Raw genomic sequence first — 23,129 nt, 5'->3', positions numbered from 1 at the left:
CTGATGCCAAAGTTCGGACTGAAGAGTTGTGTCACAAGACATGACACCTAGCGGACTTCCATCGACCTGATATGATGAATCAACACTAAACCCAAGAGTAAAAGCATCTTTAATATTATTTTTCCATATGCGTACCTTACCATCGCTGAAGGTTACCTTATAGCCTTTGTCTTCCATTGCCGAGAAGTGAAGTGTCTTGAGGCACCACTATCAATGAGCCAAATTCCCATTGAGTCCAAAGGAGCGGAGGTAGATAGAGCAGCTGGTAGATAATATTCAGCCTGCTTATCGTCAACAGTGTTAGATTCATACATGGAATTTCTAGCCTTCTTGAATGGTTGCCCTCTTCCTTGATTTCCCGCATTCCTTTTTCCTTTGTTGTTGAATTAACTATTCCTTCGATTACCATGAGAGGGATTTTGATCATAGTCATGGTGAGAGTCCTTTCTACCAGGGCATTCCCTTGCATAGTGACCTGCTTTAATGCAAATGAAGCATCGTCCTTTTCTTCCACCCTTAAATCTAGACTTTCTTTTCGATTTAGACCCAGAATTATTTCTTTTCTTAGCATGAGAAGAAAAAGCAGTAGGAGGACCTTTAGGCAAGGGCATTTCCTGCTCTTCTACCCTTGTTTGTTCTTGAATGCATCTAGCCATTAATTCCTCGAAACTAGGAATTACATTATTGTTCAGAAGAGTAGTCCTGAACACATACCATTCAGATGGTAATCCTCCGAGAGTTGTGAGTGTCATTTCTCTGTCAATAATGGTTTCCCCAATAGATAGGAGATCGTTCTTGATCTCAGTGATTCTTAAGAAGTATGCTTGCATACTATCATCTTTACCCTTCTTGATTTCCCTCAACTTATTTCTAAGAAACAAAACTTGATTTGCATCATTAACTTTAAATAAACTCACCAGTCTGTCGTAGATTTCCTTGGAGGTGTCTAGATCAGAGATGTAGGCCACCAAGCGCTTGTCGATAGAGTCCCGGATGATCTTCTTTGTTTTGACTTCTCCATTTTTCCATTTGTTCCAGGCAGCAGCAGATGCATTTGATGAAGGCTCAACAATATTGCCTCTTACATGGTCCAGCACTCCTTGATCTTCAAGGGTTAGATCGATAGAGATCTTCCATCCGTGATAGTCAGCTTTCTCACGGAGCTTGCCTTCAGCAGGAAAGAGTGTTGAGGACCCCATAGTTCTTTTAGGATAGCCTTGCCAATCTTCTCTTCAATGATTGCTCTTGCTCTTGCTTGGGCTTTGTCTTCACCTCAGCTCCGATACCATGTTAAGTTATGGTATGTTCTATGCTTATAACAGTTTACTTCTTTTTCTTATTATATTCCACCAATTAGCAATCACATGTACATAAAGTAAAGTGCAGATAGAACATTAAACGATCGACAGAAAACAAGCCAAGACAAGAGACACAAGATGTGGCGGCTAGCCAGGAACAAACCCCACAATGTGTGGGGAAACCCTTTGATCAAATCTTCTTTTATCTTCAATAATTCAGCAGAGAGAAATAGTACAATAAATCTGATTCATATCAGCAGTAGAAAACCCTAGATCAGTAGCATCAGCATTAGCGGCTTCATTATCAAACTAGGGCAGACCATATCTCACAAACCGACAGTCAGATTGACTTCATTCCACCACCAAAAGTTTCGGCTTCCAAAGGAGGTTCAGATGAACCTACAGCGCAGTTCAGATGAGGAGATCTTCTAGGCCACGCAAGTCAATCTTTGCTTCTGCAGTTGCAGCTTCAGTTTCAGTAGTTTCCGGCTTCAAACTAGGGCAGTCGATATCTTGCAAACCGTTCGTCGGATTGAATTCATTCCACCACCAAAAGTTGCGGCTTTCAGAGGAGGTTCAGATGAACCTACAACGCAGTTCCAAAGAGGAGATCTTCTAGGCCACGCAAGTCAATCTTTACTTCTACAGTTGCAGCTTCAAATTCAACAACTTTTGGCTTCACATGTGTGAGAGAGAGAGACCCATTTCAGCACAGTAGAGAAGAGACTCATATCTGCGCAGTAGAGAGAGAGAGATGTGATGAAATGAGTGAGTCTAAATGAGGAAAAGTCCTCTTATATTTATACAGAACATTGGTGGGTGAATAGATGCGACTGTTGGGCTTTTGAGCCTACATGAGTTGTAGGTCGGCTTGATAATAATTCCATAATCAAAATAAATTCATATCTCCATGAATACTTATCGAAATTGGATGATCTTTATATCAATCCTACACCTCTCGACGAGAGGAATCTAATAAAAATATTATTATCCATGAATAAGATGACCCACATGAAGTTTTGCCCTGGTTGCCAATTTTAACAAAAATTAGGCCTTTTCATGACCTTTACATCAAATGATATACATGACTTTTATAACAAGGACCAACAATCTAAACAAGACCATGATAGTCATCAACAACTATCATACATCATATATGATCTGCACCTTAGGCATTTGTCAACAGCATCCAGACCTGTAACCTGCAATACCATTCTCTTGACCAACCAACAATAAGTAGCAAGATGTATCATTTAGCCACATAAGAATCATTACCAAAGACTTCTAACCATAATGCCAACAATGCATTATTCGAAGCATATCCTCCCCCTGAACCTGTTCCATTTGTTCACTGTCAGATCTGATCATGCATAAAAGAAGTATCAAGGCATCATCATCAATTAGATAAACATCAAGTTAAGCACTTCTAAATAATCATCTTATGAGTACCAACACATTTCTACACATTATCAGCAAATTGTAACCACCATATAACAGAGCAAATAAATGACTAAACCATATCAGACCCTTTTTCCTGAGTCTGTCCCATTGCTTTTCCTCAAACTAACATATACGCGACTGTGCAGCTTCGAACTCGCATATACACGCGACTTGTCTTTATGAAACTTGCTTATGATATTTAGAACACTGAGGTTCCACACCATCAGCTCCCTCTGAGTCTATCATGTCTGTATACTCTGCTATGCCAAATCTTTCTGACTGTACTTCCTTTTTCTTCCATATCTTCGACTGTGATGATGTTTTCTCCTTTTGGTATGGTGCCCAAAATCTTCTCCTGCATTCCTTTGCTATATGTCCAAGCTTGTTACATGCATAACATCTTACATGTTTCATATTCCTTCTGTAGCAGTGAATGGCTTTGTGACCAAACATATTGCAAGAAAAAAATATCCCTTGAAGTACTTGGAACGTGATGATCTTTCTATGTGACAGTCTTGCACCATTCTACTTCTGCATCTCGCTGCAACATGTCCAAGATTATGACATACATAACACTCAACATTATTCATCTAAGAAAATAACCATCATTTCCATAGTTTGGAGTAAAAGATTTTCTTTAACAGATTTCTTTCCTTGGTTGTTGATGTGGTTGACCTCTTATCTCCTTATTGAGCATTTCAGGTTTTGCATTAGAGTTCCTTGCCTCACCCTGAGAGCTAGATTCACCTTCAATAGATTCATGAAAACCAAGACTAGTTTTGATAGCAGGGGATCTTTGACTGCTAAGGATATTATCCAAAATCTTAGTACTGTCTTGAAATCGTAACAGTTATCCTTTTCTTCTAATTTACCTTTTAAGATATTTACCTCAACCTGATGTTGCTCTTCCTTTTCCAGATGTTGTTTCTTCAAGATTTTTGCAGCCTTTCTCCCTTCTTCCACTTGTTGCCTTAATTTGAGAATCTCATTTTCCTTTTCTTTATCTGCTTCATTCTGCTTATTTTTCAGTGATATCACTTCATCCTGCAGCATTTAACGTACTTTGAAGGCACACTTCAGCTGAGCATTTAATCTGGCAACTTCTTCTTTGAGGGCACACTCCCTTTTGTTAAACAGATCTTGTTGATCTATGATTTTACCTCATGCTTCATTTGCTTGTTCATCTTCAATCTGAGGTGATTTAGAATCTGAATACTTGCTTCCATCTAATGGCAAGTTGTCATTGTTCCTTTGAGTTGTCTTCTTCTTCTGACGCGCTTTCTTTCCCATTGTTCTACGGATCTCCTTCAAGCGATCAAGCTTCTACCAAAGGACCTGCTCTGATACCAATTGTTGGAAATAATACCTGGAGGGGGAAGGGGGGGTGAATCAGTGTTAGCAAATCACTAACTTTTTCATTTCCATAATCAGATTCATATACACTACTTCAGTTAAGGGAACCCGCGTGTACACGCAACTGTGTTTAATGCAACTAGCGTATATCCAGTAAACTTATGATTCAGTTAATCCATTATATGTTGATCTTTAATCAGTGCATCAGAACTTCATTAACCATATAAACAATAAACAGGTGCAGCAAAACATAATAGATCATCACACATAAGAAACACATATGAACACCATGATATAAGGTGGAAACCCAATGCGGGACAAAAACCACCTATTGCCATCTTCCTTTAATATAAGAAAAACCTGTTTACAATCTTGTACTGGCGCAAACTCATACCAGTACGCAGGCACCCACCTGCAGAAGGCTACAACCTTCTCTCGTTCTCCAGCTACTACTGGAAGGGAGCTACAACCCCCTGGCTCTTGTACTAGCCGATATGTTTACTAGTACATAGGCGTCGGCCTACTGAAGGCTCCAACCTTCACTCGTTTTCCAACTGCTACTAGAAGGGAGCTCCAACCCCCTAGCTCTTGTGCTGGCCAATATGTTTACCAATACGTAGGCGCCGGCCTACAGAAGGCTACGACCTTCTCTCTTCCTCCAGGGACCACGTTTCATAAATTTTCATACTGGACCCATCAACAACATTGAAGCACAAAATTAAATCACCACTGCAATACACCCATCAACTAGATCTGCATCATCAATCTCTGAATCACCCAACACTGAAACACTGAAACCCTGTCAACAAAACACAGTCACCAGAATACAGAGCAGACCACAGAATTCTACAACAATAACCAGATCCAACTGCAACTTCAAATATCATACTTCATATTGTATACGCTACTCTGATGCGATGAACTAGCGTGTATACGCGCTTTTACCAAAGTGAACCCGCGTACAGATCTGCAAATATTTACTCATAACTTTGCAGCTATTCTAGACATCAGTCATACCAAGATCATAACATTTATACAATAAAACATGCGTCAGTAATTCAGATCTAGTCTATCCATGATCAAACCACATAATGATAATACATTCCAAGCCTTATGATCCCGATCCATCATCCATCATCAACTGCATAGGTGCATCCTTGGTTCAGATCAAGCAAAGCATCACAAACACATAACCAGCATACTAGATCTCACACTTCATCAGATATTCATCACTTGCATACTTGCCCTTTGGCCTAATGATCTTATTCTCCTTATATAGGTTTAGGCCTCTCTCAATACCATGGTCCAAAATCACGTAGGACCGATACCTTGGACCCAATACATGGGGTCAATACCTCAGACCAAATACCATGGATCAATACCAAAATACCATGGACCAAATAACGCGGACCAAAACTTAGTTTTCCAACATGTACGCACCTTTCCTTTTGTGAAAGTGTGTGTGTACGTTATACGCACCTTTGTATATAGTGATCCTGCGTGTATACGCGACTTGGTATATAGTGAACCTGCGTATACCTTTTCGTATACGCGACTTTGTATACAGTGAACCTGCATGTATACGCAACATGGTATATAGTGAACCTGCGTATACCTTTCTTTCTTCATTCTTGCTGTTTACCTGCTATACTGTGATCTTTCATCTAAGAGAGTTGCCATCAAGACCAACACTTGTGTCATACCTGTATCATAATGCCAACACTTGGAGCAGAAGTTGAGATCTGCTCAATTGCAGAAGGGGGAGTGAGTGGATCCGTTCCTCACAAAGCTGAAAGAGACCTGTGATGATTTGTCAGTCGCAGGGCATACACCTCAGGATTCAGAGTTAGTGAGACTAGCTCTAAATTTTGTCTCGGATGAAGTGTATCCTGGGCAGAGCAGCATTGCCAAATTGGGATGAGATGTGGGCAACTCTAAAACAAGAAGAGCTTAGGAGAGACCTGGTCAAGGTCAAACTTGAAGGGAGCAGCAACAACAGTGGGTCGAAAGCCCAAATTGGAGGAAGAGGATAACGCAGCCCTTCCATCGAAGGGACAGCTGGGGCAACAGAGCAGCATTGCCAAATTGGGATGAGATGTGGGCAACTCTAAAACAAGAAGAGCTTAGGAGAGACCTGGTCAAGGTCAAACTTGAAGGGAGCAGCAACAACAGTGGGTCGAAAGCCCAAATTGGAGGAAGAGGATAACGCAGCCCTTCCATCGAAGGGACAGTTGGGGCAACATAGACATAAGAAGAAAGTTTCCAAGGTGAAGTGCTTCAGATGTGGCGAGATGGGCCACTATGCGTCGTAGCGTCCTTTGAAGAAAAAGGACAAGGATGAGAAGCATGATCCAAAGGTTGTAGCTGCAAAGATTGACGAGGAGGAGTTCACCATGACAGTTGAGATACCTCCAAGAGGGAGGTGGGTTGATATAGAGTTGTAGTCGGGAGGACCGCAAATGGGCAGGATCCTTGAGGAGCCCACCTCTTGGATCATCACCTTGCTACGAGAGCCCATGATCAGTAGTAGCAGGATGGTGGAGTTTCAATTGGTGCCATGGAGTGTTGATTCGACAGATGCAGTAGCTAGGAGAGCCAGAGACTAAGCAGCACAAAGCAGAGAGGCAACAGTGCGAGGAGGCACAGTGCAGAGCTTCAGCAGTGCAGTGGCTTCAAAGGCAGAATGGGACTAGCAGCAAGCAGGATATCAACATCGAGGAGTATCCACTGGATACTTGCCCAATTTTGGGTGTTTTCAGTTGCTTCTCTCAGCAACTAAGTTGTAGTGCAGATGCAGTGTTGGGAGGAATGACCAGCAACAACACAGATGCAGAGGGAGCTGCAATACAAATGTAGCATTGGTAGTGGCAGTGCCAAAGGCAACAATACAGTAGCAGCAGCAACGCAGTGGTTGGTGGACAACAGGTCAGACATCAACAACGCAAAGACGATGCTTCAAAGTCAGAGCATATGCAGAGAGGCAGTGTATTGCTAGAGCACATTCCTCGCTAAGAGGGAGCGCTGATTTGGGGTAGCTCAGATCTGCTCTAAACCTCAAATTTTGCAAGGAGGCTTGGGCATAGGTATTCCAAAGAACCCAGAAATCGTTTTGGGAAATTCCACCCAGAAGTGATTTTATTAAAATAATTAATATTTTTAATGGGGTTCCTAAAAGTCTAAACTTAGGAAAATTAAAACATTAATGGGTATTAATCTAATCAGGGGTGAAACTTCTAGAAAAAGCCATGGATCAAGTCAAAACGATCTGAGCCTTTGATTATGTTTTAATCTAGGTTGTTGGTTGTCCAATAGGAAGATATAAGAAAGGGCTTGAGGGTCATTTGGAAAACACACTGAGAGATTGAGGAAATCGATTTTCTGAAGTGAGAATTTCTCAGGAGGAAAAATCGATTGAAGAGATCTCTTGCAGTTGAGGGGCAGAGATAGCAGCTTCTGGAAGGGCCACGCAGAAGTGACGCAGAGGTTGACGCAGGGCCAAAAGGGCCATGCAGAAGTGATGCAGAGGTAGAGAGAGAAAATCAAAAGTTAGAGCAGAGGGTTAGTTTCAGCAGCCGGAAGCCTGGGTGTAAGACCAGGAGGCTGAGAGCAGTGAGTCTGGGCTACTGATCGATTCCCTAGTTGGGTGACGCTATGCTTGAGAGGGTTGATGCTAGGACAACATAGAGGCAGCGCAGGGATAGCCCAGTGCCTGCTAGGGGCACTTCATCCAACAACCGAATCAGCCAGGACTTTTTTCTCAATGATTGTGTGAGGTAAACTCACAAAGCTTCTGTCAGTATTTCTCTCTGGAACTGAATAACCCTGTGAGGTATTCAGTGATGTATTCAGAATTTGCTATTACTTAATAATAATAAACCCTCAAAGCTGCTGCACTGGTTTTCCCGCATTAGGTTTTTCCGGGGACTTTTGTCCAAAAATAACTGTGTCATATGTGTTTCTATTTTCCTTGCTCTGTTTCTATGTGTCAGAATCATATTTAATTGGTGTAGGCTGCCTCAGTAACTTGCTTTGATATTTCATGAAGAAATCTGAAATAAGTTTGTAACTTAATTTACAATCTAGGAGAAGTAGATTCAGTTGGTTGCAGTAAGATTCCTGAGATTGTTAGATCTAGGAATTTTCACAAGAACCATTAGAAATTGAACCAGGGACCATCTAGAAAAGTATGTCCCATCCAAGGCAATAGAAACATTCTCTTACGGCTTGCACATCTGATTTATTTTTTCAACAAAGCTAGTTGCATTAGGAAATCCTCAAGAAAGACCCAACATAGAAATTTGCTAGAACTGTAGCAGTCCATGTTTTGCACACGGAGAAACTGACCTAACCTTCATTCTTCAGTGTAGCAGAAGCAATACAATAATCTGTTGGATCAATTGACAGAATAGTTCTAATAGGTGATAAGGATGATGATGTGAATCTTTAAAACTCTCTCATATACACCATGTATATGGCTGTTGTGGCTTGAAAATAGTTGCATGTAGCAATTTCGACTTTTTCCAATACTCCTCTGATGGTGAACCACAGATCTTAAATATTTTGTGCTACTGTTCTGCCTCTGTGCATTCATGAATTATTGGTTTCCCTGCCAATAATTCTACTAGGAGGAAACAAACACTCCAAAGATAAATAGTTGCATCATACTCTGTAGCCCCAACAACAGTTCTGGGGATCGATACCAAAGTGTAACTATACTACTAATCATAGGTTGCTTCTGATTGGGATAGTAAAATGTAGCCAATCCAAAATCAGCAATTTTCAAGATGCGTCCATAGTAAAGAAGCAGATTGGAACCCTTCATATTATGATGCAAGACACCTCTATCGCAATATTGTTCAAGCCGTGAAAGCAACTATTGCAAATAGCATTTTACCTGAGGTTTACTAAAAATACTTATTGGAGAAGCTGCAAGATCTACAAGGCCATGCTCCATGTATTCAAATACAAGGTACAAACTACAAGGCATTTTCGAGCTTACCAGTTTCTCCAGTTTGACCAAATTATGATGTTCAAGCCATTGCAAGACCAAAATCTCCCTTGCCATAAACTTTACACTTCCAGATTCCAAATTGTCAAAACGAACCTTCTTTAGGGCAACAATTTTCCCAGTATCTATATATTGAACCTTGTAAATGTTGTTGTATTTCCCCAGTTTTCCCAGTATCTACTATTTTCCCACTATCTATATCTCAATCCTTGTAAATGTTGGTATTTGTCCCTTAACCAATCTTATTGAGTTTCCCAAAGGTGTTAGCTCTACATGGAAACCAGGCTTTAATTACTTCTCTATAAATCGTAGAAAGCCATGTAGGCCACCCGACCACAACTTGTTCACCCTCAATATGCTTTGGAATGTTTCCTGATCTTGTAATCAAGTCCCATAGCACAAACCACCCTTCTCGCTTTTCTTCTCCAATAACCCATCTCCATTTTCAGCTGCCATGTGGCCATCCTACCCATTCTTTTGGTCAATTCCCTCTTTCTAATTCTTAGTATTCTCAAGGTTAAGGGACACATTATCAAATTCCATGATAATCTTGACCCTTGCACTAATAACAATTTGAAAAATAGTATGAGTTTATAATCAATCATATCATAACAGTGCAGAAAGCTCGCTGTATTTGTGGATGATAGCCTCGTCGATATACAATATGATTTACATTAAAAAAAACAACTGAAATACACAGAAACTCCATTCCATGATTTTCATCACTACAAATACAAAACAGCCACAACCATAGTTTCATAAGGTTTGTCCCTGGGTCTTCTTTTTTTCGAACAAAAGACTATCACTAATGGTGCATTCTCTGTCAAATTCAAATCCCATTCATATATGTGGCCTAGTGTTTGCGTGAAGTAGCTTACTCTCGATGAAAATGTGTTTACAATCAGCTGGCTTCCTGTGGATCATGTTAATCAGTCTCCTCCTTTGCCTTACACTGTGCTCTATGTTTTTTATAACCATTGCCTATGACTCTAGTAAATTTGAAGTTAAGATTCCAACAAGACGTGACAAGTTCCCTTTCACCACCAATGCTTGCATGGTTGCATGTAGATAGAACGTGTATGAAAGATATATGATTTGGCATGAAACCTACTTGCAGCACTTTGGCAAATTGTGTAATGGTACTTGAGCAAAATAAAAAGCCTGCCTTATCACTGTCCAGAATCCATTTATAACGTATTTTGCAGTGAAACAGAAAGAGGTTTAAGGAATTGGCACACTGATTATACAGGCAATGGACCAGCGAACAACAGAGGGATGATTGGGCTGCTGTAGGGGATGCTTACGACACACTGCTGGAGGTGTGTACAGTCTGTGTGGCTTGCATATGACTTCATACAATTCTGGTGCAGCTTCAGAAATTACATTTGGTTTGGGGGATGTTTACAGGCTCATGGATGATTGGGCTGTTGTAGGGGATGCTTACGACACACTACTGGAGGTGTGTACAGTCTGTGTGGTTTGCATATGACTTCATACAATTCTGGTGCAGCTTCAGAAATTACATTTGGTTTGGGGGATGTTTACAAGCTCATGGACGTCCAACTATAACCTTGAATTTGCCCAGCAGAAAAAACATTGCTAAGAGGAGAGGGAACCAAACTAGGCAAAATGAAAAACACCCAGCAATTCTAAATATGCCCAACAGTCCACTAGACTCAAGTAAACTGATTTGGAAACCTCCTATGTAAGCACAACGGCTCTGAGATGATTGCCATTGATCTTCAAACTCAGAGTATAATGGATGGAGGAAAATAGTGAGCCGTTGAAATTTATTAAATACTAGTGGGGATTATAGGATGAAACTATTTATCATAACCATGTGTGCAAATGGCACCAACAATACACCATAAATAACAACAATAATCTCACAGAGTACATAACATTAAAACACAGATATGGAGAGATGTTCCTGGAAACCCAACTGGGAAGAAAACTGGCTTGATTGAAGATTTTATTAAGCAGGCAATTAATTACAAAAGGGTGAGCTATACACACATTTAGTGTATTATTACTCATTGACTGGAAATTTGCAGATGGCTATGGCTCAACAACAATCTTCACCCATCACAGGACAGAATCTTCTTTGAGCTCTCATCTCTGCTATTCTCCATTTCCTTGTCATCTCTTCTCTCTATTGAATGCCCTTCTTCTCTAGAGCCTTCATTTTTAACGGACTACCTTTGAAGGCCAACCATTACAATGGTTTGTTTCAACTTCCAAGTGAATTATAGACATTTCCTCAACTTTGCCAAAATAAAAACAATTAAATGCTTGTTACAAAATTTACAAAGAGATTTTGGTAAAGATCCAATTCGGTCAACTTTCCTCTTTCTCCATCTGATCTTGTTTAGTTTTTGCTTGTGGTCTAGGACTTCGCTACTAAGTCAGTTGTAATTTTGTAGCATCTTCTATAACCACTATTTATGCTCTCAACACCTGTAGAACATCGTAATTTTTTAGCTACCCCAATGGTTTCCATCCCCATAGCTTTTGCTTCTTTTAAAATTTGGAGGTAGAGCTCAAATGCTTATCCCCGCGTTCTTTTCCAGAAGCCTTTCCTAATTGCAGAGCTTCAAATGCCATCATTACCAATCATGAAACCCCTTGTAAAATCCACCAAATATATTTCAATATCTAAGAGACCTCGTGCCATGTTGATGTAAGGATACCTTCTATGTTAAAAATTTCATGTACAATTGATGATGTCATGCAGATTAAAGGGTCCCTTGATGCTTTGTTGATGGCTAGATTTTTCCATCCTATTTTAATTTGATATTTGATGACAGAGTTGTTTTCCTGCTTCAAGTTTGGTAAGATTAAAGCTAATGTAGCTTTCTGATGTGTTTCGTTGCTAGCCTAGACAGCATAGACTTATTAATACTACCAAAACACTTTTCATTACACATTACATTGTGGGTACTGTTGACCACTGGAGTGGCACCTGATGATTATATGAAGACTCCATGCCCAAGGATGATCCAAAGGACATTTGTACTATGAGATATCGTTAGTCAACAGAGTTTTTTAACTCTACTTCTATCTTCTCATCATCTTTCTCGTACTCAGATTCCACACCCTACAGGGAATTGTAATAAGTGATACTAGTAATCATGAGTTTTGAGTCTGTAATAGGCCTAGGATGTTAGGACTCGATCAGCAAACAATTACACCTTGGAGTGTTTTTTTATCTGGTTAATTATCCCTTCTTTTTTAGAGGCGGATAATTTTCTAGGTTTTTTCACTCACGTTTTACCCCAAAGCCGAGGTGACGGTTTGAAGATTAAGCCCCTGACACATCGTAGCCTCGTAGCGGTAACTGATATTATTTCTTCTACTTATTATTTCATAAATAAGTTATTCACAATGTTTCTACAACAAATATTAAATTAAATTCTACTGCAGCCTTCACAGTTAAAATACTGCGAAAAGTAAATGCAAGGAAAAATACTAACACAAGTATAATCACAATGACACAGTTATTTTTGGACAATTGTCCCCAGAAAAAGCCAATGTGGGAAAACCGATGCAGTAGATGAGGCTTTCTTTATTGATCTTCAACAAAAATATCATGTACAAGATACAACCAGCAAAATAGAAGAGGAATTTTTGTGAGAAATATTACAGATGATATTCTCAGCTAAATTCTGACTCTAGAGAGGCCCTGTTGCCCCTCTACATTTCACTACGTCGGGACTGCGCAGTCCCAACGTCAATCCCAGCGTCACAACCTCAGCATTGTCCCTCCTTCGCTCTGCGTCTTCTTTCTGCTCCTGCACCTCTCACCTTGATGCCCTCTCTCCTTCTCACCTACAACTCTCCCTCTGATTCAATTTCCTCTCGCCGAACTTTGACCAGTGAGAAAATTGATCTTACTTGAGTAACTGAGTATCTGCCCAGTGTATTTTCCAAATGCCCATCGAAGTCCTTCTTATAATCCTTTAGTTGAGCAATCAACAACCCAAATTAAATTCTAATCAACAGCTTAGATCATATTGACTTCATTCTCGTCTTCTTCTAGAAGTTTCACCTATAGTTTGATTAATACCCTTTAATTATTTTAATTTCCTAAGTTTAGACTTAGGCACCCATTAAAAATAATTAATTATTTTAATAAAATTGTCTCCGGGTGGAAGTTCCCAAAATGATTTTTGGGTATTCTGGAATACATGTGTCCAAGCCTCCCTACAAATTTTGAGGCTTAGAGCACATCCGATGCTACCATAAATCAACATTGTTGGTAGATGTTGTCATAATTATCATGTTAGATGATTGATGGATGAACCTGCATTGTTGAACTTCTCCCATCTTCACAAACAAATCCTAATTTTTTGTAGCTCAATGCAATATAACACCACAAGCAGAGCATTCTTCATGTTGTTTCATTAGATATGGCATTTTCATGGGCTTATATTATAGCCTGAAATATAAAGTAGTCGAGAAAGTGTTTCCTTCAAGCATTACTTCTTGAAATGACATCCATAGTAATCTCTTCCATGTTGGGAGAGCCTTTTCAACATGGGATCAAAACTATCCACAACACTAATATTCCAAAAGCAGTGTCTACATTCTAGATTTACAACCACCAATTTCTTAAGGATATAATTGACAGTTGAAGGTATATCTAATTTTGTACACTAGCTCATGATGTAGTTGGAGAAAATAATGGTACATTGCACTGTCGGAAATGAGAGAACTAAAGAAACAAGTTGAAAAGTTCATGCCCATTTATGGAACTAGAATTCCAAGAACATCTTCATGCAAAGAACATTTAACATCTAATTCTAAAGAGTTGCACGGGCAAGATGGCCTTCTAGATTTGGGAAATACCAATGCTAAAGGAAACTACTCTTTCATCAGGATGATGTAAAATTTGAGCAAACTCAGAAACAAGTATGTAATACAAAGGACCCTGTTGTGAATCCAAGTATTTTAGAAGTAGTTATGGAAACTTGCAATGTCGGCAATGAAGCTTTACTTTCTACACTGCTTTAGCACGATAAAAAATAAATGGCTGAAAATTCCCATATTAAAAAGTAAAGTGCATTTAAAGTGGCAAAGTTGATGAAAAAACTATGAAGATAAGAGGTACCTATGCCCACACGAAGCTACAAAGACTAGTGTAGCGCCAAATGCAGGTTATAAGCCCAAAAACATGGTAAGGTTGTTCTCGTACAAATAAACTCCCTCAACCAAGCAACTGTCTGGCCTTAGAAGTTCAAACATCCACATGTGTGAAGTGAAAAGGGGCTAAATAGGTGGACAACTCCTCCAAAAATGTTCATAAGTCCAATAGAGGGGTTTCCAAGGTAAGAATATATCCTCATAATCATCCAAGCGACCTCGTCAAAATAGATAGAAAAAAACATCTAAAGTGACAAAGTTCATGAAATAGCTATGAAACTACTAGATAGTTATGCCCACTTGTAGCTACCTAGGGTGCAAGAGATATGAAGACTGGTGAAGCACCAATGAAGGCAAGATTTGGAAATACAATCACCATGGTAGCTCTAGCATGAGAAGAAGTGACTTTAGAGAGGCAAAAGCAAAGGATACATCAGACAATGCTAGCACAAAACAAGCAAAGGTGTGAGTTGCAATGAGCTAGTGACATACTAGTGAAGACAAAAAATCTAACATGAGTACGTAGATGCTAAGAGAATGAGACAAGAAGAATGAAAATTATAGAAAAAGGTCGATATAGAATGAGAGAAAATTGGTTACGACAATAGGGTGGTAATAGCTAAGTAAGGGAGCAAAATATTAGAGGAAGGATGTGTTGGATAAATGATTAAGAAATCCCATAGCTATAGTCTACATGATGCAACAACCAAAACCAAGGTTCTAAGGAAGTAACAAGGGAGGAAGGAGCATGTTGACTAGAGCCATCTAGGAAGAAGTATGTTAAGTTGGGCCCTACTCATTGTTAAAATTAAGCAACTACGGTCAAATTCCACCTTGGAAAACTCAGATGACATAGATGATTATTCAATTGAATTCCTCTTTTCGAGAGGACCAAAATTGACCTAAAGATCACCTCATTTGGACAAGCAGAAGTTGGTTTTCGAATTTATGTACCCACTCATGTATATTGGATTAGGTCGGCCCTATGCACATGTACCAATGGACAGGTCGGCCTCAACATCAAGTGGAACCTCATGGAAGCCTATAAATAGAAGAGACCTCAATCTCATTTGGACATAATTGATCAAGCTCTCTTCTCCTCTTCTATTTTGTCTTGGCTTGCACAGGTCTAACGGAAGAAGCTCGCACAAGGGCCCGAAGCTACAAGGTTGATGCTCGCATGAATCTAGGGTTTCTAATTTTCGGATGCTGGCACAAAACTAGGAAATTTCATCCTTGGATGTTGGCATCCTATGGTCAAGACAATGTCCAGGAAGCTATAGATGCTCGCATGCTAACTTGGAGGGAGCATCTAGGACCTCAGAAGGCAAATTGGGCATTTCGGTCCCTGGATGCACGCACAGAGTGGCCCACGTAGCATCCGGGGAGCCTTGGACGCATGCACAACAACTTTAAGGGTGCGTCTAGGGGTTTAAGGCAAAACAAAGAATATTTGTCCCTACATGCACGCACAAAGTCCACTAGGGAGCGTCCAACACTGCTATAGACGCTCGCTCATCTCTTCCTCCATGCGTCCGAGACACAAAGATGAAACTGCAGTACTCCGAAAATTTCGCTCAGTGACAGCAGTGATCAATAGTAGGCTACAGGCAGTGATAGTACATTACAGTTATCAAAATCAGATTTTTGATGTTTAGATGCATTTCATGGATATTCTAGTTGTTGTGAAGATATGGATCATTGTACTCTCTTTTGCTGAATCATTTGATGACAATCTATTAGAAGAAGAATTTGCAAGGGTTTTCCCCATAATGGGTTTTACCTTGGTCTCCGATCAATCCTGGTGTCTCTATGTATGCATGCTTTTCTTCCTGTGTTCCTTTATGTTCCGCTGCATTGATGATGATGTTATTTTTCTTTCTACATATTTGCATATGCTGATGAGTAATGATGTAAATCTGTATAATGTTATGATGCTATAAGGTGAAATTAATGTGTTAATAGAGAAATGCAATTATGAAAGCAAAGAACAATATAGCCCTATGGAAAATATAACGCTCATGACAATGACTTAGAGGGAATCAATCACTAGTGAGGCGACCAAAAATAGAGTTGACAAAACGAGAAAATATAGAGAGACTGGCAAAAAGAGTTAGTTTTTGTAGCATTGGATGTGCTCTAGCCACGAAACTTGGTGGGGAGGCAAGAATACATGAGATCTCTATAACCCAAAAATCGTTTCTGGAAATTCCACTTAGAGATTACTTAATTAGATTATTAACCTATTTTTTAATGTTTCGTAAGTCTTAACTTAGGAAAACTGGTTAATTAATCAAAATTAATTAAGTCAAGGCGAGAATTCTATAGAAACTCAAACGAATCGACAAAAGATTAATTTTAACCCTTGATTAAGATCTAATCTTGGTCATTGGTGGTCCAACCGAGGATTATAAGAGGTCGATGGGAATTTGGAGAAGACATTTGAGAAATTCGATTTCCTTGGCAAATAGATCTCCAGAGAGCAGCAGCAGTTGTCGGAGAGCTAGAGATCGAAGCAGAGACAATGAGGGGCAGGGGCAGTGATCTAGAGGAAGTTTTTCAGATCTAGAGAGACAACAACAAGTGACAGAATGGATCCATGCAGAAGCAGCGCAAGGACTACGCAATAGCTGAAGCAGAGCAGTTTGATTTAGCTAGGGAGGAAGTCGATTCAGCTTCCAAAGGCTGGGAAAGTCTTCTAGAGGGTCGGAGAGTCATTTCCAGTAGCAGAGACATGCAAGACAACTTGTTCAGAGGCTGATCTATGCCACACATGTGAGAGGCAGCGCAATGACTATGCAGAGGGTATACGAAGGGTTTGGAAGGCTAGTTATTCTCGAGGAGCCAGTGCCGAGATTTCTTGTTCTATAATTATTTTTTTTAGATACTTGTTGTTTGGATTTCCAATTGGGCATCCATAGATTGTACTCAGATTTCACTGTTGCATAATGTTAATTTTAGATAACAATGGTATGTTCTATGCTTAAGAGCAATTTTACTTCAATTTTCTTATTAGCCCAGTATTAATATCCAGATTAGCAATCACATCAACATGACAGTAAAATGCAGATAGAACATAAACAACACTAATAGAAGACAAGCCACAACAAGAAGACACAAGATATGGCACCAGAGAGGGACAAACCCCAATGTAAGGAAACTCTTTGATCAATTCTTCTTATTATTCTTCAAGAGTTCAGCAGAGAGAGAGAGTACAATATGCAATATTCACTTGCCGAATCACAGTGAAATATGTCCCAACAAACAACAACTACAGAAAGCCCTAACTAGAAAGTCAACACTGGTCAATAGGGCAGACTTTGACCTCCACAACAGCTCAGTCAAACTTGGTCAACTCAACCTCCAACAACAAATCAAATTAGCCTAAAAATAGTCTGTAAATATCCAGTCAAACCTAGTCAATGAAAGTCAATGCTATAGTCAAACCCTTATGTAGTCAACGTTGGTTAAACAATACGATCTGCTTCGATTTCTGTGCCCAGAAATGCGGCCTGCCCAAACAGAGATAACCCTCACAAAACCGCAATCAAACAGGTCAACATTGCTGGTCAAAAACCCTTCCTGCAACTTCAATCAACATTGGTCAATGCAGGAACAAAACTGCCCTTCTTCGCACGTGTGGAGAGCTACTTCAGAAATCCATACCCAATCAATGAAGGAGAGAGAGATATGTGAGTAAGTGAAGTGTTTAAAAGAGGAGGAGGCACCTTGTATTTATATGCAAACATTGAGGATGAATAGACGTCACTGTTGGGCTTCTGAGCCTACATTAGTTTGTTGGCCGACCTTGACAATTTGTCCATAAACAAAATAAATTCATAATTCCATTTGTACACGTTAGAATGAGATGATCTTTAGATCAATCCTACACCTCTTGGAGAGAGGAATCCAATAAAAATATTAGCTGCCTCATATGAGCTGTCCAAGGTGAAGTTTGGCCCAAGTTGCCAAATTTAACACTCCCTCTCAACTAGGGAGGACTTCACCTGCCAAATTGTTTGACAATCTACACCATCCCTGTCTCTGCTTTGCTTTGCTCTGCTCTACTGAACCATGAAGAAAGAAGAAATGATCGAGAATGTATCATAACATTCTCCATTGACCCAAATTCAGTCTCCAATAATCGGGAGTGTGTCATACCACTCTTAACTGACCCAAAGTCAGTTTCCATTGATCCCATATCAATATCAAACATCTTAGCATAGGGAGTATGGTAGTACACGATGTGTCCATGGTCCCTATCTTCATTTCCCTACTCATTGGCTAGATGAGAGGTACTTCCCATGAGTCCCAAACTGCATGGGTAGGATGTGTTGGCATGAGAAGGTGAACCACTCATCCTGCTCATATGCCATAGGAGAAGGTGAACCACTCATCCTATGCATATCTCAACATGGGGTATCACAGGGGAAGGTGAACCACTCACCCTATACATCGTGCACCATTTGGGGAAGGTGAACCACTCACCCTATGGTCGCTCATCGCTCCAAGAAGTACCCCAAGCCCCTTAGAGCTCCCAGAGCTCAACATCCATCTCATACAGGAAACTCATAAGAGGGTCTCTCCATGACTCCAAGTTGTTCACGGAAGGTTAAGAATTTGACCTTCCCCAGGGGCTTCGTAAGAATATCAACAACCTGATCATTAGTCCCAATATGACGGAGCCTTATTGCTCCCCGTTGTACCATGTCCCTGATAAAGTGGTACCTGATATCAATATGCTTGGAGCAGTCATGAAACACAAGATTCTCAGAAAGACGAATCCCACTTTGGTTGTTACAGTGGATCATGGTGATATCCATCACATGTCCAAACAACTCACTAAAGAGCTTCCTCAACCAAATAGCTTCACAGGAGTCCATACTAGCAGCAATGTATTCAACCTCAGCGATGCTCAAAGAAACCGAATTTTGCTTCCTGCTCATCTAGGATATCGAAGCAGAACCTAGAGAGAAGCAACATCCAGATGTTCTTTTACGATCCACCACACTGCCAGCCCAGTCTGCATCAAAGTAACCATGGAGCCTCACATTCCCGACAATGTATCTCAGTCCATAAGTGATTGTGCCCCAAAGATATCTCAAGAGATTCTTGGCAACAATCCAATGTATGTGATGAGGCGCGACCATAAACTAACTCAAAGTATTCACTGCAAAACATATGTCCAGACAGGCGTTCACCAAGAACATCAAGACCCCCACGAGTTGACGATAGTCAAAAGGATTTCCCAAATCCGTCCCAACAACACTTCCACATAACTTCTTGAAGTTAATTTCCATCGGAGTAGTCACGGACTTGCAGTCCACCATCCCAAATCTTTCGAGTAGCTTCACGATGTATTTTCCTTGAGAAAGGAAAATCTCACCTGGCTTTTGCCAGACCTCTAACCCTAGGAAGTAATGCATCAATCCTAGGTCCTTCATCTCGAATTCAAAAGCCAACTCCCTCTTACATTGTTGAATAAGAGGGTTTGCACCCGTCAGAAAGAGATCGTCCACATAAAGTACCAAGACGAGAGGTCTACTATTCTCAACATTAAAATAAAGATTCAGATCAATGTCACTTCTTATAAATCCCAACTTCATCAGCTAGCTGTCGATCCTCTCATACCAAGCTCAGGGAGCTTGCTTCAACCCATAGAGGGATTTCTTCAATCTGCATACATGTGTCTGACGATCTTGAACTTCGAACCCCTTGGGTTGTTCTACATAGACTTCCTCCTTAATTGAACCATGTAAGAATGCGGTCTTGACATCCATCTGGTGTAGATTCCATCCTTGCGAGGCAGCAAGAGCTATAATCGAACAGATGGTGGTATATCGAGCAACATCTACAAATATCTCATCGCAGTCCACACCTTCCTTTTGAGAGAAGAATCAAGCAACAAATCTAGCCTTGAATTTTTCAGCACTTCCGTCGGCTCCATGCTTGATCTTGTAGAGCCATTTTGAGGTGACAATGGGTTTGTCCTTGGGTCTAGGGACCACATCCCAAACATCATTCTTCAAAATCAACTCATACTCTTCATTCATTGCATCCTTCCAAACTTGGTGCTTTACAGCTTCTTCAAAAGTGCAAGGCTCAGATTGAACAATGGTGCTCATTGCAGTTAAGTACCCTTGGTACCTATTCAACTTCTTACTTTCACGAAATGTCCCCCTAGGTGCAACATGTCTCTCGGCATCTTCGAGAGTTTCCCTAAGCCATGAGGGTCTCCTTTTTTAGGAGGAGGGCTCATGAGGGGGTGGATCAATGGGATCCATTGGTCCTTCAGCATCGAGCATCAGCTCATCCTAGGGTTCTCCCTACTTTCCTGAATCTGCTTCTTTGTCCATCCTTGGAATAAGAAGGTTACTAATCTTCCTAAGGGCAACATCCTCATCAAAGATGACATCATGACTTATCTCCACTTCTCTTTGACCAGGCACATAGATTCTATATGCCTTAGAAGTTTCACTATAGCCCACAAATGTTCCCTTCTTCCCAGAGGCATCCAATTTGCTTCTCTTTTCTTTCGGCACATGAAAATATACAGGGCTACTAGAAATTCTAAAGTGAGAAGCATCAAGTTTCATACTGGTGAAAACTTCTTCGAGAGTTTTGGAGTCCAACACTTGATGAGGGTATCTATTTTAAACATACACAGCAATGTTTGCAGCGTCGGCCCATAAGAACTTCGGAAGGCTTTGATCATGAAGCATGGCACAAGTGGCTTCTATGGTAGAATAGTTCTTCCTTTCAACAAAACCATTTTTCTCAAGAGTATATGCAGTGGTAGTCTCCCTCTTAATGCTAGCTTCTCTACAATAATTATTAAACTCATTTGATTCATATTCGGTTCCATTTTCGGTCCTCAATATTTTGATTTTCTTCCCGAATTGATTTTTGACCAAAGCTTTGAAAGAACGGAACCATGAGAATATTTTGTTCTTCTTCAAGAAATATATCAAAGTCTTGCGAGAGAAATCATCCATAAAGATAGCATAATATAAATATCCTCCCAATGAGTTCATGGGCATCATACCATATAGATCAAAATGAACCAATTGCAATATTTCGGTAGTCTTCCTATCACTTGAGGATAATGGTCCCCTTGTACACTTTCCTTTGGCACACCCCTGACAAACAACTTCATGGTTTGCAGATTACTGTGGTGTGGTTTTTGAATGGAGTTCGGATTTTCCACAGTGTTCATGTTTTTTGGTCGACGTTTCGAGTCTGAAACTAGACTCATCATCAGGACAAAAAGTGAGGAGAAAAGAAGAGAATGTTAGGGCTTTTCTCCTTAACGTTTCGAGTCTGAAACTAGACTCATCATCAGGACAAAAAGTGAGGAGAAAAGAAGAGAATGTTAGGGCTTTTCTCCTTAACGTTTCGAGTCTGAAACTAGACTCATCATCAGGACAAAAAGTGAGGAGAAAAGAAGAGAATGTTAGGGCTTTTCTCCTTAACGTTTCGAGTCTGAAACTAGACTCATCATCAGGACAAAAAGTGAGGAGAAAAGAAGAGAATGTTAGGGCTTTTCTCCTTAACGTTTCGAGTCTGAAAGAGATACGTAATCTCGAAAAAACTAGGGTAAAAATAAGGAGAAAAGAAGCTGTACCTAACATTCCCTTCTTTTCTCCTCACTTTTTGTCCTGATGATGAGTCTAGTTTCAGACTCGAAACGTCGACCAAAAAACATGAACACTGTGGAAAATCCGAACTCCATTCAAAAACAACTTCATGTTCTACTTTAAATTCAGGCATACTTGTCACCATCTTCCTCAGATCGGGTAGAGCCTTATAATGTAGATGAGCAAACCTTCGGTGCCATAATTTGGCTTAAGTGATGTGTCGCAAGACATAGCTCCCAATGGACTTCCTCCAAGTGTAAATGCATCTTTGAAATTTTTATTCCACACACGTACCTTTCCATTGATGAATGCCACCTTGAATCCTTTGTCCTCCATCGCCGAGATAGATACCAGGGTCTTCTTTAAATCGGGTACATATAGTACTTTTTGTAGATGAATGGTGTTACCTTGATTCAATTGAAGAGTAACATTCCCAACTCCCTTCACGGGATAGGTGGCATTGTCTCCAAGGATAACTTCCAAATTTGTATCCTTTTCAATTAAAATTGAAAAAGCTTCCTTATACCCAGTGAAGTGCCTTGAGGCACCAATATCAATCAACCAATTTCCCAAAGTGTCAGAAGGAGATGAAGTAGAGAGGGAAGATATAAGATAAAATTCTTTTTGCTTGTTATCAACAACATTAGATTCATCATACCTAGTGTTTCTTGATCTCTTGGGAGGGCGACCATTTCCTTGATGAGGAGCAGGAGCATTCCTTTTTCCTTGGTTGTTGAATCTGCCATACCTTTGACTGTTGTTGCCCCTGAAAATGTTGTTGTTGTGGTTGTCATCATCATGAGGTGTATCCCTTCTATTAGGACACATTCCTTAGCATAGTGGCCAAACTTGTTGCAAATGAAGCATCTTCCATTCCTTCCATTCTTGAAACCCAGTCTTCCTTGACATTGCTTCTTTGAACCTGCATTGTTCTTCTTTTTAGCATGAGCGGAGAATGCAGTAGGATCAGTCCTATTTGAAGGCATATCTAGTTCCATCATCCTTGTTTCTTCTTGAGAACATCTAGTCAACAATTCTTCAAAATCTGGAATCCTGTCGTTGTTAAGAATAGTAGTGTTGAACACGTGCCATTCACGAGGGAGTCCTCCAAGGGCAATGAGAGTAAGCACTCTACCAGCGATGGCTTCTCCAATCGAAAGAAGATCATTTATGAAATCAGTAATCCTCATGAAGTAGGATTGAATGTCTTCACCTCTTCCCTTATTTATATCCTTCAGCTTGTTTTTGAGA

The 23,129-nt window shown here is 40.2% G+C and overlaps 1 pseudogene; it reads right to left on the bottom strand.

The window, feature by feature from the left end:
• Nucleotides 1–8,435: 8,435 nt before the first annotated feature.
• The window catches only part of LOC149208591 (putative serine/threonine-protein kinase At1g54610), a 31,177-nt pseudogene continuing 16,483 nt past the window's right edge, over nt 8,436–23,129 (bottom strand).

Source organism: Pinus tabuliformis, chromosome 1_2, assembly GCF_031772625.1.
Source record: "Pinus tabuliformis cultivar Carrire ecotype Pingquan chromosome 1_2, CPIR1, whole genome shotgun sequence".
In the NCBI taxonomy this organism is placed as follows: Eukaryota; Viridiplantae; Streptophyta; class Pinopsida; order Pinales; family Pinaceae; genus Pinus; species Pinus tabuliformis.
The sequence above is the reverse complement of the archived record's forward strand: the minus strand, read 5'-3'. Positions and strand labels throughout refer to the sequence as shown.